General features: G+C 37.4%; 1 pseudogene; it reads right to left on the minus strand.

The window, feature by feature from the left end:
* Nucleotides 1-326: 326 nt before the first annotated feature.
* On the minus strand, nt 327-3,452 carry LOC101350951 (peptidyl-prolyl cis-trans isomerase FKBP3 pseudogene; annotated as a pseudogene).
* Between the last annotated feature and the right edge of the window lie 16,525 nt (nt 3,453-19,977).

A 19,977-nucleotide genomic window follows, 5' to 3' on the forward strand; every position in this document is an offset into this window, starting at 1 on the left:
TTTTTTTGCTATTGATTGTTTTTTCAAAACAGTTGATAAATTTTTATTGAGCTTTTTAGTTTACAACAGAAGGTAAAAAGAAAATCAATTCCCTTTAACCAATATTTTACACAATTGAAGGAAAATATTTTAGACTTCAAGAAACTATAATAAGGAATTATATTTCTTAAAAGTTGGGAATCAAGTAAACAGATTTTAACTCCTTGAATTTACCAGTTGTCTCCTCCCTTAAACACAATAATAACCAGCTCTAATTAGTTACATAAGTTTCTTCAAGGCCACGTTTTATATTGTTGCTGTTGTCTTTAGACTGAAACATCGCTATTTCAGTCAGTATCCACAAATTCCACTTCAAAAATGAGTTTTGCATTTCATGGAATTTTGGCTTCAGACTGTCCTTTCTTTCCATAAGTCCATATTGGTTCAATCACTAGTTGAGACTTTTTTCCCTTACTCATAGTCAAGAGTGCTTCATCTCATCCTCTGATAATTTTGCCAACTCCAACCTCAAAACTTAAAGGCTTGACATTTTACTTCTTCTTTGAACTTGTTTGAATATTAGCATTAAAAACAGTCCTGTCATGTAGTGTTCTTGGGTACCAACAGTGAACAACATCTCCCTTTTTGGGAAAGTTGGTTTTATCTCCCTTTTTAAGAACAGATTTTGTATATTTTGGTTGATCCTCTTGCAGAGTCTCTTCAGACATGGTTTCTTTGGGTTTGTTGTCATTAACTTTCACATTTTCCCTCTGCTCTGACACCTTACTTATACTTTCAGTACCTTTGAAAGGCTTAGTTTCAAAAAGATGGTTATAGGCTTAACCAAATTGTTCTTGTTAGCTGTCTTGGCCACATTTCTAATGTTTCCTAATAGCTTATGTTCTGCAAAAAATGAATCTGAACCGTGATCCTGCAGAAACTTGATAATATCCTTCTTGGGTAGCTGCTTGCTGTACAGTTGCGCCATGGTCCACACCCACTGTGGAATGTTTGCCACCGTCTTCCCATGCTGCCTCTGCTCTTCTTGCTATTGATTTTTAATTTCATTCCATTGTGCTTGGAGAACATACTTTGTACAATTTCAAACTTTTTAAATTTATTGAAGTTTATTTTATAGTCTAGAATACGATCTATCCTGGATAATGTTCTACGTGCACTTGAGAAGAATGTATAATCTGTTGTTGGTGGGTCGATTGTTCCACAGATGTCTGTTAGATCTAGTTGGTGCATAGTATTCTTCAATTCTTTTGTTACTTTTTTGATTTCTCTAGATGTATTAATGATTGAAAGTGGGGTATTGAAGTCTCCAACTATTATCGTTGAAGTGTCTATTTCTTCCTTCATTTCTGTCAGCTTTTGCTTCATGTAGTTTGGTGCTCTGTTATTAGGTCATATATATTTATAATTGTTATATCTCCCCACTGGATTAACCCTGTAATTATTATAAAATATCCCTCTTAATCTTTAGTAACTTTTTTTTGTTTTAATGTCTATTTTGTCTGATATTAGTATAGCCACTCCAGCTTTTTTTTCTGGTTTGTTTTATGATGTATTTTTTTCCATCTTTTAATTTTAAACTACTCATATACTCCAGCTTTTTTTTTTTGTGGTGTGTTTTACGATGTATCTTTTTCCATCTTTTAATTTTAATCTATTCATATGAATCTAAAATGTGTCTTATGTAGACAGCATATAGTTGGATTATGTTTTTTTTTATCCAGTCTGCTTTTTTATTTTATTGCTTAATTCATTTAAATTTAGTCTTATTATTTATATAGTTAGATTTATACCAGCCATTTTACTTTTTGTTCTGTATATGCCTTGTGTGTTTTTGTTCCACTAGTCTTCCTTTACTGCTTTCTTTTGCACTAAGTGAATATTTTATAATGTAACATTTTAATTTCTTTAGTGATTTTTCATTATTTTTTTAGTTATATTTTTAGTCATTGCTTTAGGATTTACCATATGTAGCATAAGTCATCAGAACAACCATCAGATTTATACTAACATAAATCCAATGGTATATAGAAACATTACTATTATATATTCCTCTATAGCCTTTCTCCCCTTGCTATGGCTTATTCCCCCTTATTATTGTTATACATATTACATCTCTTCATGTTACAAACCCAAGAATACATATTATAATTGTTACTATACTATCTGTAGTTGTTTCCTCAGTCCAATATGGCTTTGCTCCCACACAGCTCCTTGGTGCTGTTATTGGAAATATATATTAGACATATATAATATTTCTATATTTATTGTCCTGATAGGACATTTTGTATATATTTTATATAAATTCTTTTTAAATTAATTAGAAGAAAGGAGAAAATGTAGTGTCTTTCATAATTGCATAATTATTTTTATCAGTGCTCTTTCTTTGTTCATGTGGATTCAGATTACCACCTTGAGGTTACTTGGTTTCAGTCTGAGGAACTGTCTTTTGTATTTCTTATAAGATGGACCTGCTAGCAACAAATCCTCCTAGTTTTTGTTTATCTGGGAAATTCTTTATTTTGCCTTCATTTCGAAAAATGGCTTTCCTGAATGTCATGGTTTGAATTATGTCCCCCAAAAAATGTGTGTATCAATTTAGCTAGGCCATGATTCCTGGTACTGTGTGATTTTCCTGTATGTTGTAAATCTGCCTCTATGATGTTAATGAGGGAGGATGGGTGGCAGTTGTGTTAGTAAGGCAGGACCTGATCTACAAGACTGGATTGTGTCCTGAGGCAATCTCCTGAGATATAAAAGACAGAAGTGAGCAGTGAGACGGGGGACCTCATACCATCAAGAAAGCAGTGTTGGGAGCAGAGCGCGTCCTTTGCACCGGGGTCCCTGTGCAGAGATGCTCCTAGTCCGGGGGAACACCTAAAAGAAGAAGGCAGACAGAGAGAAAAAGCCTTTCCCTGGAGGTGACACCCTGAATTTGGACTTTTAGCCTACTTTGACTGTGAGGAAATAAACTTCTCTTCGTTAAAATCGTCCACTTGTGGTATTTCTGTTATAGCAGCACTAGATAACTAAGGCAGTGAATATGGAATTTCTGGTTGGTGATTTTTTCCTTTGAGCTCTTTGAATATGTTATCCCACTGCTCCCTGTAGAAGTGAGCTTTAATCTTACTGGAGTTCCCTTGTAGGTAATGAATTGTTTTTTCTCTTCCTGCTTTCGAGATTTTCTTCTTGTCTTTGGCTTTCAGCATTTTAACTATAACTTGTCCGTTTGTGGATCCTCTTGTTTTTATCAGAAACCCTGATGGCATAGTAGTTAAGAGCTATGGCTGCTAACCAAAAGGTCGGCAGTTTGAATCCACCAGGTGCTCCTTGGAAACCCTACAGTGCAGTTCTACTCTGTCCTTTAGGGTTGCTATGAGTCGGAATCGACTCCATGGCAATGGGTTTGTTTTTTTTTTGGTTTGCTTTTATCCTACTTGGTGTTCATTGACCATCCTGGATGTGTAGATTAATGTTTTTCAGTAAATTTCAGAAGTTCTAAGTCATTATTTACTTGAATATTTTTTCTTCTCCTTTCTCTCTTTCACTCTTTCCATACTCCCGTTATGCACATGTTGATGTGCTTGTGTCCCATATTTCCCTGAAGATTTCTTTATTCTTTTTGCTCTCTGTTCTTAGGCTTGCATAATATCTATCAATCTAAAGTTTGCTTATTCTTTCTTCTGGTAGTTCAAACAGTACTTTTGAGCCTTTCTAATGAGTTTTTTTATTTCAGTTATTGTACATTTCAACTTCAGAATTTCCATTTGATTTTTTTTATACTTTCTCTGTATTGATATTCTCTATTCAATGTGGCACTGTCATTATACATTCATTTACTTCTTTAGTCATGGTTTCCTTTCATTCTGTAAACATGTCATGCCTTATAATTTGTTGTTGGAAACTGGGACATTTTAGCTAATAAGTTGTAGAACCTCTCAGTAATGCTTCCCCCACTCCAGGGCTTGTTATTGTTATTTGCTTGTTTATTTGTTTAGTGACTTGTTGGATTCTTCCACCACCACACACAGTGTTAAATATCAGATATTACTCCTCAGGGATGTGCAGGTTTGGGTATGCCCACAGTAACCTTGAGATGGTATTGGTACTGATAGGGTTTTTTCCCTCTGTTTCCCTGACCATGCATAGCTGTTAAACTCCACTAATTGCTGGCTGATTGATATCTTGTTTGCAATAATTCCTGGGGCATAAATTGCTCTACAACTAATCCAATCAAATTCTAGATCCTTTGAAAAAATAGTTACTGAGGTCAGTGTTGGTGTTTGTTCTGGCAACAGAAAGTCTCCTTCCAGCTCTCTTATTCTCTGCTTCTATCCTGCAAACTAACCAGTCTGCAGTTTAGTCTGTATCCTGAATCTCTTTCCAATTGCCTTTCACCACAACCTCCACTGTTCCTGAGCATACTCTTAGGCTTGGAATTCTCCACTCTTTGCTGCAAATGAAGTCAATTCCTTTGTGAAGAGAGTAGGAACTATCTGTTTTCAGGCATACCTTCCCTCCAAGGCAAAATTTCTGAGGCAAGACTCGTGTTCTGTGAGTGGAGACAATGGCAAGCTTTTCTATCAGTGACATCATCACACTAGAGCTGAACAGTAGGTGAAGGAGGGTAGCAGCCTGAGGTCCTCTTGGATTGCCTCTCCTGGCATCGAACCACCACCTCATAAGTCAGGGCAAGGGTGATCAGTACCCCAATATTCTCAGTGTACCATGCTCAAGTTCAAGCCTCTGTTTCATGGGGGTGGGGCAGAAGAAGAGAGTACCCACCTCTCAACCTCGCTTGCCTGGGACTTAGCCTCAGCAACAGGTAGATGAGAGTAGGATGAGAAATGCTGATGTCTTGCTCCTCTCTGGAAGAAAGCCCACTGGCTGGGAGCTGGGGTTGGGGTGTGTGGGGGGTACGGAGCTCTGTGTTCTTGGCTGCAGCAGTCCAGAGTGGAACCTCTACCTTGCTAAGCTGGGAGGATAAAGGCAAGGAGTGGCCTTGGTTCAAATACCAGAGTCTTGTTTTTCTTACTGATTTTTTTTTTTTTTTTTTTTAGCTGTTTCTTGATTTTCTGTTTGCCCTTAGGACCATTTCCAGATGCTTGAAATACTTGCTTTTATTTTTTTAATTTTCACCAGTTTCACTGGGAGCAGTGAAGCTCCTCACACTGTCATGTCAGAAGTTGATCTTTCCTCTTGCCCTTCATTTTTGAATGATAGTTTTGCCATACAGAATTTTTGATGGATTATTTTACCCAAGCACTTGAATATGTCATCCCATTGCCTTCTAGCCTCCATGGTTTTTGTTGAGAGATCAGTTGTTAATCTTATTGAGAATATCTTTTATACGATCAGTAGATTCTGTCTCGCTGCTTTCAAGAATACTTCTTTTTATTTTGAAAGTTTTATTATGATGCGCCTAGGTGTGGGTCTCTTTGACTTTATCCTATTTGGAGCCAGTACTTTGTTGATCAATATTTTTCATCAAATTTAGGGAGTTTTTGGCCATTATTTCATTAAATATTCTTTGTACCCCTTTTCTCTCTTCTTTCCTTATAGAATGCCCATTATGTGCGTGTTGGTATGCTTAATTGGGTCCTTTATGTCCTGGAGGCTCGGCTAATTTTTTCATTATTCTTTGTACTTTCTGTTTCTCAGACTGTATAGTCTCAATTGACCTATTTCAAATCAGTGATTCTTTCTTCTGTCTCAATTCTGCTATTGAGTCCTTTTATTGCTATTTTTCACTTCAGTTATCGTACTTTTACTTCCCCATAGTTTCCATTTGGTTCTTTTATATAATTTCTATCTCTTTATTGATATTCTCTATTTGGCAAGACATCACTGTCATACTTTAGTTCTTTAGATTTTTTTTTTTTTATTTCTTTGACCATATTTAAAATAGATGCTTTAAAATGTTTGTCTGGTAAATCCAATGTCTGTGCTTCCTCAGAGTCACTTTATATGATTGCTTTTTATTCTCTGTGTGGTTCATACACCCTTGTTTCTTTGTATGTTGTGGTGAAATGAGTTCCCTTATGTGGTCTTTGTCTTCGTTCTGTGAAAAAGAAAGAAAAAACAGCTTGGGAAATTTTTCTCCTGGGCTATGAGGAGTTGTTATGTTGCCCCTGTTACAGTTGCCCCAGTTCTTTGGAGAAGCTTCTACTTTTGCCCAGACAAGAAGCCAGTCCCTTCTGGCAGAAAATATAAGTTATTATGTAAATAGATAGGACCACTTGCAAGGGAATGGTCAGTTTAGTCCAGTGAGGGCATTATTCAGTCTACTATGCAAATAGAGTGTGTAAAATCCACCCTATAGGATTGAACCACTTGCCTATATAAGTAGCCCACCCACAGGGGTTGAGGGAGGACCTCACTACCAACAGGAATAGGAACCTGGAATGGAGCATGTCCTCTGGATTCTCGGTCCCTGCGCTGAGAATCTCCTAGACACAGGAGACAGAGCTGTACCACTGGAGACAGCTTGAGACGCTAGAAGCAGCATCAAGCATAGCAGAGTCCACTGGCCGAGAAATGGTGGCAGCAGAACCAGGTGACCTGCATGAGATAGCACAGTCACTTCCCGGCCCACAGATCAAGGCAGCTACAGTGCACTTGCCAACCCATGGTGTGGGAAAGAGCTGAGCACCTTTGAGCAGCAGGGTTGCTAGTGGAGTAGGGTGCCTCCAGACACTTGTTGGTGAAGCTAAAAGAGCTGTAACACTTGCTGGAGCAGGGAAGGGGCTGAGAGCAGACTTGTCCTGAGGGAGGTGAGAGGAGGCCTAGCCTGAAGGGATGTGTACTGTGGAGAGTAGGCATGGATGGCCAAGAACTCAGGCAGGTGCTGAAAGGAGGCCTGTCCTGAGGGAGCATGAATGACTGAGAGAAAGACTGCTATCCTACACCAAAGAAGGGTTGGATGTCCTCTTCACTCTGTGAGAGGATTCCAGGTCTTACCTGTGTGCTTCCTGACATTGATCCTGTTCCTGTTACTTCCACTTTAACACTGATCCCGTGTTACTTCCCTAATAAACCATTTAACTGTGAGTATGATCTGTGAGTTCTGTGTAGCCATTGCAACAAATTACCAAACCCAGTAGAGAAACAGAGAGCGCCATTGGGTGGGAGACATAGTGTGAGAATTCATAAAAAGGTTGGAGAATGCAGGTATGTCTGATCTCCACTTCATAGGGATCAGCTATGGGCTGATCCTGATAGTGATTCTCATTCTCCCTGAAGTTAGACAAGGTCTGCTGACACTATTACTGGTACTATGCATATGTTTTGTTTTTGTTTTTCTTGAAAATTGCATATTTCAAATAATATAATGTTGCATATCTGGAAATCAGATTCCTCATCCTAGGGTTTGTTTTTGTTGCTGCTTGTGGGAGTTGTTTGTTCGTTCAGTGGTTTTTCTGAACTAATTCTGTAAAGTATGTACCTTTGTCATGTATGGCACTGAAATCTCAGTTAACTTGAAAATCAATTGCCGTTGAGTCACTTCTAACTCATGGTGAGTCGCTGTGTGTCAGAGTAGAACTGTCCTCCATAGGGTTTTCAATGTCTGATTTTTGGGAGGTAGATTGCCAGACCTTTCTTCCAAGGAGCCTCTGAGTGTACTTGAACTGCCAAACTTTTGGTTAGCAGTTGAGTGTGTTAACCATTTGCACCATCTAGGGACTCCTCAGTTAGCTTAGTGGTCAGGTAATGATTAGACAGAGATTTCCTTAAGTGCCTGGAACCAGTAAGTCTCCCAGTCATTGCTGAGGGGCTCTGTGTGCATGCTGGGGCACATCTTCTATACCTTGCCTAGTAGTTCACATGTCTGCCTTAGCTTTCACTTCCTATTTGTGAAGACCCTCAAGGCTAGTCAGAGTTGAGAGTTTAGGGCCTTTCCTGAGCATGTACGCAGCCCTGGGCAAGTGTGTGACCTTCTAAATTCCCAGGAATATGTTAGAGCTTTACAGAGACCCTATGGACTTTATTCCTTAGATTTTCTGTTTAAGATCCCTGGCTAGTCTATTATTATCCCCAACAATATCCACCACCACAGGCAGTGATGGGGTGTTAAAACATTAAACAAATATCCCATGGAGGAAGTCTTTTCAAATGAGCAAGGTGGAGTGAGGTGGGATAAAGACAAGTCTTTCAGTGGGGTCTTCCAGAGAACCACCAGACAGGTCAGATAAGGACTCCTATTTAGGAGCAAGACTTTGAAAGGACTCTAGCCCTGCTCTGGTTCCTGCAGTACTGGGAATATGGGCTTTATTTTGCAAGGTTGCTGAGGAACTGGGGAGTGAGAAATGGAATTAGCATAAGTTAAAACAACCCAAACCATGTTGATATTATTGAGATTCAGTCATTTTTCATAAATAAATAACCTTCAATTTGCTGCAAGACTTTAGTTAATTTCCATAGTACTGAAAAAAATTATTCTGACAATTTTTGCCAATTTTTTTATTGCTTTTGAGAAAGGTTGAATGTTAAGACCTTCTAACTTTCAAATTCCACCATTTTCACTGATATCCCCCAATAGTTTTGAAGAAACTAATACTCATTTAATTTTTTTTTTGAGTGAATGTATTCTCTACATTTTATTTAGTCATCTATCTCCATTACACTCTGATAATCTTTCCAACATATTCCATTTCATGCAGGTGAAGTTGTGACTTTGGTTAATCCAGTCAAGTTTTTAGCAAGATCTTTAGTATTTGTTATGTGTCCAACACTGTGCCTAATATTGGAAATGAGAGAAATAAAAGTGTGTGTTATGGGTCCTGCCTTAATATGTTTTAGATGCAGACAGAGAATGTTTGAGATCTTAGGTTCCTTAAGTAATATGGACCTGAATTATTTGGAGGAGAAATGAAGATTATAACATAAATGAGTTATCAAGTTTAATGTGCATTCAGTTAAAGGTCAAATGCTATAAAATATTGAGTAATGATGCCATGTTTTTCTAATGCTTGGTTCTTTCACTCACCAGGATTATGCTTCCAAGCAAAAATTTTGTGATAAAAGAGATTTTGTAGACTTGGATTGTAAAAATAAATAGATTTGTAAATTATATAAAATTCATCATAGGTGTACAACTCCAGGTATCGACATAGGTATGCAACTTCCAGATATCAACTTTGACGGCAGTTAACAACAACAACAAAATGAACTCCAAGCACAAGCTCCAAGTCTTATTTTCAGCTCTAGTATTTATTGTTTGTCCTTCAGGTAATTCCTTAATTTCTTTGAACCTGAGCATCATAGTCTGTACGTTGGGACAATTCTTACAAGGCTGTTACGAAAACTGAGAATATGCATAAAACATCTTAAATTAATTTACTTCAAGGCTTCCTGAACTTGCCTGATAATATATAAGAACTTTTTTAAGGATAAGAAATCTTGAGATTCCCATAGGCTTACTGAATCATTCTTCAGGAGAGTAGTCTGGGTAACCATATTTTTTCAAGTAAACTTTTTACTAAAATATAACATACAAAACAACAAAAAAAACAAAAAAACAAAAACAAAAAATAATTTGTGATGATTTTTTGATAAAGTGAACTCACATATGTAAATATTACCCATATGAAGAGCTAAAAAACATATACCAGCACCCCAGAAGTCTCCCTCAATCCCTTTCCTCTAACCACTACCTCCCTTAAACCAGCCACTATCTTGACATACCACATCATTAATTAACTTTTACTAAATTTTAGCCTTATATAAATGGAATCATATCATTATAGACTCTTCTTTCTGGCTTATTTCACTCATAATGTTTGTGAAATTTATCCTTATTATTGTGTATAGTTGTCATTCTTTAGTTTTCCTTGTGTAGGTATACAACAATTTGTTTATCTAGTCTCTTATAAATACATGACAGTTGGGCTATTATTAATTTGGGGCTATTATGAAAAGTGCTGCTATAAATATTTATGCACATGTATTTTGATGAACATATATTTGCATTTCAATTGGGTATATACATAGGAGTAGAATTAGTATGTCGTAGACTGTATGTAACTTTATCTTTAGTAGATATACTGAACAGTTTTCCAAAATATTATGCCAGTTTACACTCCTGCTAGTAATGATGAGAGCTGTAATTGCTCCACATCTTTTCCAATACTCAATATTGCTTATTTTTTTCATTTTAATCACTGTTATGGGTGTGTAGTAGTATCACAGTGAGGTTTTAATTTGTATTTCCTTGATTAAAAATGAAACCGAGTACTTTTTCATATGTTTATTGACCCTTAGGATGTTCTCTTTTATGAAGTGCCTGTACAAGTCTTCTACTAATTTTTCTATTGTGCTGTCTTTTTATTTTTGATTTATAGAAATTCTATATTTTCTGGGTAAATGTCTTTTGGTGGCTATATGTATTAGAAATATATTTTCTCAAGCTTAGGACTTAGCTATTTATTCTCTAATGGAATCTTTTTAACAAGTACATAAAATGATTCTTATAATCTGTAAAGTTTGGGAAGGATTGATTTAGTCTAGCCCTCATCTGAATTCCATTTGATGATAGGGCTGTCTTAGGCTGGGTTCTCTAGAGAAGCAGAACCAGTGAAACGTATATATGTGTATATATATATATCCCCAAAACCAAACCATACCCATTGCCGATGAGTTGATTCCAATTCATAGTGACCCTATAGGACAGACTAGAACTTCCCCATAGGGTTTCCAAGTAGCAGCTGGTGGACTCAAACTGCCAACCTTTTGGTTAGCAGCCTGAGCTGTTAACCACTGTGCAACCATATATATATATATATATATATATATATATATATATATATACACACAGAGAGAGAGAGAGGGAGAGATTTATCAAGAAAATGGCTCACGTGGTTGTAGAGTCTGGAAAGTCCCTAGTCCATGGGTCAGGCTGGAGGCTTCTCATGACTCACATAGCTGAGGGGTTGACAAACCCAAGATCAGCAGATTGGATGGCAGGCCACTGGATCACAGGCTGCGGAGGCTGATGAATCCCAAGATCAACAGATAAGATGGCAGGCCACTGACTGACAGGCTGCAGAAGCTGACAAATACCAAGATTGGAAGGTAAACTGCTAGCTCATGTCCCAAGAACCAGAGGTCAGATGCAAGCTCCAGAACAAGCAGAAGCCAGTGATCTTTGCCAGAAAGTCCACATATATTGTATTCAAGCTACAACCCCCCAAGGAAACTCTCTTTCAACTGATTGGCTGCTCATAGAAGAACTCATCATGGAGGTGATTACATTATATCATATCTCATTATGGAGGTGATTCATCATTACATAGCTGCCAAACTACAACATAACTGCCAAACCACTGAGGATCATTGCCCAGCCAAGTTGACACACAACCTTAACCATCACAAGGACTTAGGTTGGAAAGGATGGTGGAGAATCTCAACAATCTTTTCTTTGTCCCTGGTTTCTCTACGAAGAGAAACACATCACAATTAATACTGTGAGCAGAATGATATCATTGCCTGATGGTTTTCTGCATTTATTCTCTTTCTTGTGGGATAAAGCTTATATCTTCCTGGAGGTCCAAGCAAGCAGGATGAAGTGTATTTGACGAGAGATTACTTAAGCTATAGCTGAGTTGAGTCAGAGATGATATAATGGTATTTTTCAATGGGATGCTACTGGAATTTGGGTAGAACTGTTCTTATTGGGTTGGGATGTCCCATATATTTCAAAATACTTAACATCTCTGGCTCCTCTCCACTAACGTCAAATATGCCCCTCATATTTGTTTCAAATATTAATACTTCCTAATATTTCCAGATGTTCCCCACTAACCTTAACCCTAACCACTCAAGATAATTTTTTTTTGCGGGGGAGGGGGAATCAGAGCTTGGCAGCTTTTTAAAGCTATGTGTGTGACTCCATCCTCCTTATTCCCTTTTTACTATTCAGTTTTTCCTAGGTCACTAAATTTGTCTTAGAATTGTGATAGGGCTACACATTGACTTAATTCATTCAGACCTAGACATCTTTGAACCCTAGACTTTAAATCTTGAGCTATGTACCATTTTATTATTCACTGGTGATTTTCCCTCAACTAAACTTCTATGTCTCATACTTGCTTTTAATTGCAATGATCCTGAAAGACTCAGAAATCCCTGAGGGTAGATATTTTTCATTTGGGATGGCAACGTCAACTTGGGCTTTTTACGGTTTTAGTACTTTCAAAATAATGAAGTCTTGCATTTTTTCACTTTCATTAAAACCAACCACTGAAGCAGTTTCATGCCTCCAAACTTTGCCCTTCTGTCAGAGAGGTTATAACAGCTCAATAATACCAAGTATCTATGTAATTTATTGGTGCAAGCCACATAAAGCATTTTATACTTTCATACTCTCATATTCTCTGTTAATCTGCTTACTTGTCTTTACTCCTCCCCTACCTTGTACAGAACTACTCTGAGGTGAAGTAACTTACACAAGGTCACACATTTACCTTAGATTAAAAAACTGACCTCCAGCTTGTCCTCTGACAGCTAGATGATGCTTGTAGAATTAGAGAATTCTTTTCTTATTGCTGTTCACAAAAACAGTCAGCTGATTGGAGTTTTACACCAGGAATATCATAAAATTTATCCAGTTGAAAATATCCAGTTTCTCTCTTTTGGGGGCAACTCACCCAAAAAGACAAACTTCAAACCAGCATGCACTACAACTTTTGTAAATTCATAGACTTATATAGGACCAGTTGCTTTTCCTTCTAACATCTGTGCCTTTGCTTATGCTATTCTTCTTGCTTAAAATGCTGTTACTTCTTCTTTCTTCCTATTCAAATGTTCTTACATTTCCTACTCATATTTCAAAGTCTGAAACAAATTCTACTTCTTCCATTAAACTCTGCCTGATTATGAGACTCTCTAATGAGCTGTTTTCCTGACTGTATTTACTATACTTAATGTCTTTTCCACTTGAACACTTCAAAAACATGTTATCTAAAACATCATCACACTAATCAACTGCGGGGGAACAGAAAAACACCCCCATTCCTCATAGAACTTAGCAAAGAAAGGCACCGAGTAAGTACTCATTTGTAGATTGTGTAAAACGCCAGAAAGAATTTTACCTTCCCATCACAAATTTCAGGTTTTCTTACTTTTTTAACCCAACTCGCCAATAGGTATTTATGATATTATCATATTAAGCATCCTGGATAATGGGTATGAAAGCAGTTGTGCTTGTTTTGAAGCAGAGGAGCATTTTTGCCTATTTGCTGTCGCAGATGTGTTTGCCTGCCCCTTTTTATCCACGGTCTTCATTTTAATTTGTTTTTAATTGCCTATGTAACACACCTAGCAATTAAGGTGAAATGGCTCTTTGACAAATGTGAGAGATTTTTAATTAGTGCCAATTGCTTTTGTTAATTAAAAGTAATGCTTTATATTGTGTTATTGGTATTCTCTTATATAAAACTGGATTAATGACTTCCAATCAATCCTGCTGCAAAAGAACTTTCCTTTGTAATCATTGAGACTTTAGGGTATATGGTCTCTGCAGAATGAGAAAAGATGGCTAGAACTTCAGGATAAATTAAGGGGAGGGGAGAACCGAATCACTGCACCAGGCTGATTCAATTGCCACCTCAGCCCACTCACACTAATTTAGAAGTTCCTAGAAAGCTCTTGCTGAAGGGGTGATCTGGGCTGCCACATCAGTCAGGGTCCCAACAGGAAAGAGAAGACTTATTAAAATTAGGACATTTTAAGGATGACTTAATGACAGGCTAGGTGAAGGAGGCCACAATGCAAAGAGCTGTCACTACTCTTAGATTGGAGGGACATGGGGAGGGAAAGGTTATTAGAACCTGAAATCTGGAACAATGGAATCATTTAGAGACAGCTGCTTTGAGAAAATCAGTGACCTTTGTGGGGGTAAGGGAGGATGATGTATTCAAACTGTAGCAACCCTGCAGAGGTGGGAGGAATGAAGCCAGGGGAATAAAGAGCCTGATGTCATTCACTTTTCTCCCTCTAAACTTTTCCTAGAGATCCCACTGGCTGAACCTAACTGTAAGTCAGAGGGTAAAAGAGCCATTAATGAGATTCACACAGATTAGCCCTCTGGGGCAGAGAGCAGAGAGTAGACCAAATAGAATATACTCAGCACAGCTGTCATGTTTATACACGAAATTCCTCCACCTGTAGACACAGACATGAACTAAGTGGACTAGAGGCTGAAGGTCCCTTTGGAGAAGGATGAGGGAATCTTTCCTGTGTACACTTGCCATAGTTTTGCAGGGTCCTTCCTCGTGAGGACCCAGCATCTCATCCATTAACGTGTTTCTGGTCTAAGAAGTGGCTCAATGAAGTCAACGGACAACGGGTCACGAGTATTATTGGGCAGTTGCTCTCCTAGGGCTTGTCAGTACTTGTTGCCTTTACTGATTCTAAGGGGAGCTCTGGTTCTGGGATGACCCTTCAGAGTTGTCCCAAAATGAGATGAGGAAGCGAGGCCTCATTGGAAGCGCTCTGCCACCAAGGAGTGGGCATGACATTGGACAAGGTGCTTATCTTCAGTGAAGGACAGGGTTTGAGGAAGAACTCAGTTTGGTTGCCATATCTCCCAGCAGTTGGGGGATAAGTGCTTCATTGGTGGAGACCTGGACAGCATGCTCTGCATCAACTTCACTCGTTCAGTATGAATGAGTCAGCAAACACAGACAAGAAAACAATTTTACCATAATCCCAGCAACTAGACAGAATCTTGTTTCATTTGTATTCTTTGTCTCCTATCTGTCTGAATGTGCATGTTTGCTATAAATAAAGTCATATCATGCATAACCTGTTTTGTTCCCCAAGACAGTCATTTGCCTGTTTGCTCTCAGATTCCCCATGCTTCTCTGTATCATAAGGAACTACATTTTCCAGGCTGCCTTGAAAACTTGCTTCTATCCTGGTTAGGCCACTGGAAGACATGGGTAGGAGACTGGGAGGTGAGAGGAAAGAAGAAGCCACAGTATTTCTTACTTGCTCTCTGCTCTCTGGCTCAGGTAGTGGCCCTGGCATGGCTCCAGCTCCCACCAGATACGCTGACTGTGGGCCTACCTCTTACTACCCCACCTCCTGGTCTCTGAGAACGGTGCCACTTTTCTTTGTCTCTCCAGCCTAGGAGTGGTAGCATCTTCCTGCTGGTGCTAATCTTTGGATTCCCACACCATTCCATACTTGATTACACAGAAGATGGAAGAGCCAAAAACCAATTTTTGTATTATAGGCCCTCTGTTTAAAATATTTAGAATGATTTTAACCAATCCCCTGTATTTGAACACTGAGTTGTTTCTAGTTGTTTCTTACTGAAAGCATTGAGCTAAAGCTTCTGATTTGAAGCATTGCTGTGTATGATAGTAGACATATATCGTGATGTGAAGGGTTGCCCCCTAGCACTGCACTACAAACATCCTGCACAGCTGTTCCCAGCAGTGTTGCTGATCAGAACACATGGAACAAAATGGCAACAGGCCCTGCCTGTGGTGAAAGAGCTGCTGAAAGTTAAAAGTGCTGAACAGGCGGAAATGGTGCTACTGTGGTGCCTCTCTCCCTGCTCATGGGTATATAATTCTTCCCCTGTCATCTCTGATGGTCAATCCTTCTTGTGTCTCTCTGGTGCCAGTTCTTCCTCTTCTGAGAAGTATTCCTTGACTTTATGCAGGCACTGATTCAAATAATGTCCTGTACATTTCCCACATTTCACATTTTTATGTCTTGCCATTCCTGTCTTTAGACTCCTTTTCTCAGTTGAGACATGCCTACTCTCCCTCACACCCCTACTTTACTGCCCATGGTGCTTATAATAGTGCTATGCTAATGGTAGCCTCAGCTGTATAACCTCCTCTTTTTAACAGGATTCTGATAATCATTTCCCCTCCGTAAAAAAACCAAACCAAACCATTTGTTGTCTAGTCGGTTCTGACTCCTAGCGACCTTATAGGACAGAGTAGAACTGCCCCAAGGAGGTTTCTGAGGAGGACCCACACAGCAAATATCCTACTCTTTTTCTGAGGTCCAGCACCTCTTCATAGAGCCAAGATGCTAATCCCACCCAAAACTCCTTGGTATTTCCCCTAGTATACTATTAACAATCACACTTGGGCTAGTATTAGAGTTGCTTATTATATGAGGGCTGTACCATGATTTATTTATCTCCTATGCTAAATGCATGTGTACACAGTAGACCCTCAGTTAGGGCTACTAGAGTTAGCAAATAAAAATACAGGACACTTAGTGAAATGAGTAGGTCAAATAAACAACAAACACATTTTTAATGTAAGTATGTCCTAGGTGATTTTTCAATATTTCATGCTTATGCTAAAGTTTTATTGATTGTTTACCTGAATTCAAATTCAACAAGGCGTCCTCTATTTTATCTGACAACTCTACACTCAAAAAAATTGTATTGTTTTCATGTAATGAATGTGATGCCTCATGTAGATAGTAACACGGGATGGCGTGCTGTGTACACTTGCTGTCATGTGACATTGTAAAGAACAATTGTCATCTTAACATATCTTCTCTTTCTCTCTTTGTCTCACCTTCTTTTGTCTCTCTTTGTGTTTTCTTTAATTTCCTCACTGTTCCTTTGGGCATTCTAAAGAAGTTTTCACATCATCCTAAGCCACATACACAATAAATCTAGAATGAATATAGCAAAAGACATACATTTTAAAGGGAAATCTTTTTTTTTTTGAGAATTTTTTTTCTTTTTTAATTATACTTCAGGTGAAGGCTTACAGAACAAATAGTTTCTCACGAAACAGTAGTACACATATTGTTTTATGACATTGGTTAACAACCCCACAACATATCAACCCTCTAACGTCTCAAACTCTTTTTTTTTTTTTGGTGAAAATACACATAGCCAAAGATACACCATTTCAAAAATTTCTACATGCACAGTTCAGTGACATCGACTGTGCTCTTCCAATTGTGCTGCTATTCTCACTTTAGATGAAGGCTTACAGAACAAAACAGTTTCTCATTTAACAGTTAGTACACATATTGTCCTATGACAATGGTTAATAACCTCACAACACATCAACACTATCCTTACTCAACCTTGGGTTCCCTATCACCAGCTTCCTTGTCCTAAACGGAAATCTTTTTAAAACATCTTTATTGAGATATAATTCACATACCGTAAAGTTCACCATTAAAAGTATATAATTTATTTTAGTATCTCCACAGTTATGCAACCATCACCACAATCTAAGTTTGGAACATTTTCATCATCCCAAAAAGAAACACTGTACTCATTAGCAGTCACTCCCCATCTCCTGCCTTCCACTCCACCACTGACCCTAGGCAACCAGGAATCTACTTTCTGTCTCTATAGATTTGCCTATTCTGGACATTTCATATAAATGGAATCATATAATATGTGCTCTTTCATTACTGTCTTCTTAGCATGTTTTCAAGGTCTATCCATGTTGTAACATATATCTGTACTTTATTCCTTTTTATTATGTAATGATATTTCATTGTATGGCTATTCCATATTTGAAAAAAATACACTCATTAGTTGGTGGCAATTTGGGTCATTTCAACCTTTTGGCTGTTATGAATAACGGTGCTATGAGCATTTGTGTGGGCATATGTTTTAATTTTTCTTGGATATATACCTAAGAGTGGAATTTCTAGGTAATATGATAATTATCTTTTTAATATTTCCCGGAACTGCCAAACTGTTTTCTAAAGTGGCTGCACCATTTTACACTCCCAGCAGTATAAGGGTTCCACTTTTTCCACATTTTTACTAACACTTGCTGTTATCCGTCGTTTTGATTATACGCATCTGAGTGAGTGTGAACTGGTATCTCATTATAGTTTTGATTCACGTTTCCCTAATGGCGAAAGATGTTGAGCATTTTTTAATATGCTTATTGGCCACTTGTATATCTTTTTTGAGGAGTATATATTCATATACTTTGCTCATTGTTAAGTTGGGTTGTCTTTTTATTATTGAATTTCAGCATTGAATTATTATTGAGTTCTTTATATATTCTGGATACTTGTCCCTTATCAGATATATGATTAGCAAATAGTTTCTCCGAATCAGTGGGTTGTCTTTTCACTTTCTTGATAGTGTCATTTGATGCGTAAAAGTTTTTAATTCTGATGAAGTCTAATGTCTAATTTATCTATTCTTTTTTTTTTTTTGGTTGTTTGTGCTTTTGATGTCATATTTAAGAAACCATTTCTTAATCCAAGATCACAAAGATTTACACTCATGTTTTCTTCTAAGAATTTTATGGTTTTAGCTCTACATTTAGGGTTTTGATCTATTTTTAAGTTAATTTTTGTATATATTGTGAGATAAGAGTACAAATTCATTGTTTTGCGTGTTGATATCCAGTTTTCCCAGCCCCATTTGTTGAAAAAACTATTATTTCTCCAATGAATTATTTTGGCACTCCTGTAAAAAAATCAAATGACCGTAATTGTATGGGTTTATTTTTGGATTCTCTCTTCCATTCGATTGATCTATATTTATATCTTTATGCCAATACCACATAGTCTTGATTTTTGTAGCTTTGTAGTAGATATGACTGTTTTGGCTGTTTAGCATTCCTTGAATTTCCATATGAGTATATGCGTTTTCTAATCAGTCTGTCAATTTCTATAAAAAAAGGCAGTTGGGATTTTGACAGAGTGTGAATCTATAGATGAATTTGAGTATTAACATCCTAACAGTTGTCTTCTGATCTATAAAAAGAGGATGTCTTTGCATTTATTATATCTTCTTCAATTTCTTTCAACAGTGATTTGCAGTTTTCAGTGTAGAAATCTTGCACTTCTATTGATAAACTTATTCTTAAATGTTTTATTCTTTTTGATACTATTGTCAATTGAACTTTTTTCTTAATTTTATTTTCACATTATTAATTGCAAGTGTATAGAAATGCAATTGATTTTTGTATATTGCTCTTATATCCAGTAACCTTGCTGACTCAATTATTAGTTGTAATTTGTGTGTGTGTGTGTGTGTGTGTGTGTGAGTGTGTGTATATGCTTCTGATTTCTTAGGGTTTTCTATGTATAAGATAGTGTCATCTGTGAATAGAGAAGTTTTATTTCTTCCTTTCTAACCTAGATGCTTTTTATTTCTTTCTCTTGTCTAATTGCCCTTGTTATAGCCTCTGGTACAATGTTGAATAAGAGTGATGATAGTGAAATGCTTGTCTTTTCCCTGATCTTAGGGTGAAAGTTTTCAGTCTTTCACCATTAGGTATAATGTTGTTTGTAGGTTTTTCATAAATGTACTTTATCAGGTTGAGGAGGCTTTCTTATTAATAGTTTATTGAATATTTTTTAACATGAATAGGTGTTGGATTTTGTCAAATGTTTTTTCTATGTCTACTGAGATAATTACATGTAGTTTTCTTTTTTTGTCCTTTATTCAATTGATGATATGGTGTATTACATTAACTGCTTTTTAGATGTTATCCAACCTTGCATTCCTGGGAAAAAAAATCCCACTTGCCATAGTGTGAAGCCCTGGTGTTGCAGTAGTTAAGAGCCCAGGCTGCTAACTAAAAGGTTGGCAGTTTGAATCTACAAGCCACTCCTTGGAAACACTATGAGGCAGTTCTACCCTGTCTTATAGGGTCGCGATGAGTAGAATTTGACTAGACCGCAACAGGTTTGGTTTGGTTCTATCATAATGTAAAATCCTTTTTACATGCTGTTGGATTAACTTTTATAGTGTTTTGTTGAGGATATTTGAACCTATAATCATCTACTGACCTCATCACTTGTCACCTCAACACTCATCTATAGTGTTCTTTTCTTGTAATGTCTTTATCTGGTTTCCATACGAGGGTAACACTGGCCTCGTAAAATGAGTTGAAAGGTGTTCCCTCCTCAAGCTGGTGATAGGGAACCCAAGGTTGAGTAAGGATATTGTTGATGTGTTGTGAGATTGTTAACCATTGTCATAGGGCAACATTTGTAGTAACTGTTAAA

The sequence above is a fragment of the Trichechus manatus genome, unplaced genomic scaffold, assembly GCF_000243295.1.
Source record: "Trichechus manatus latirostris isolate Lorelei unplaced genomic scaffold, TriManLat1.0 scaffold00020, whole genome shotgun sequence".
Lineage (NCBI taxonomy): Eukaryota > Metazoa > Chordata > Mammalia > Sirenia > Trichechidae > Trichechus > Trichechus manatus.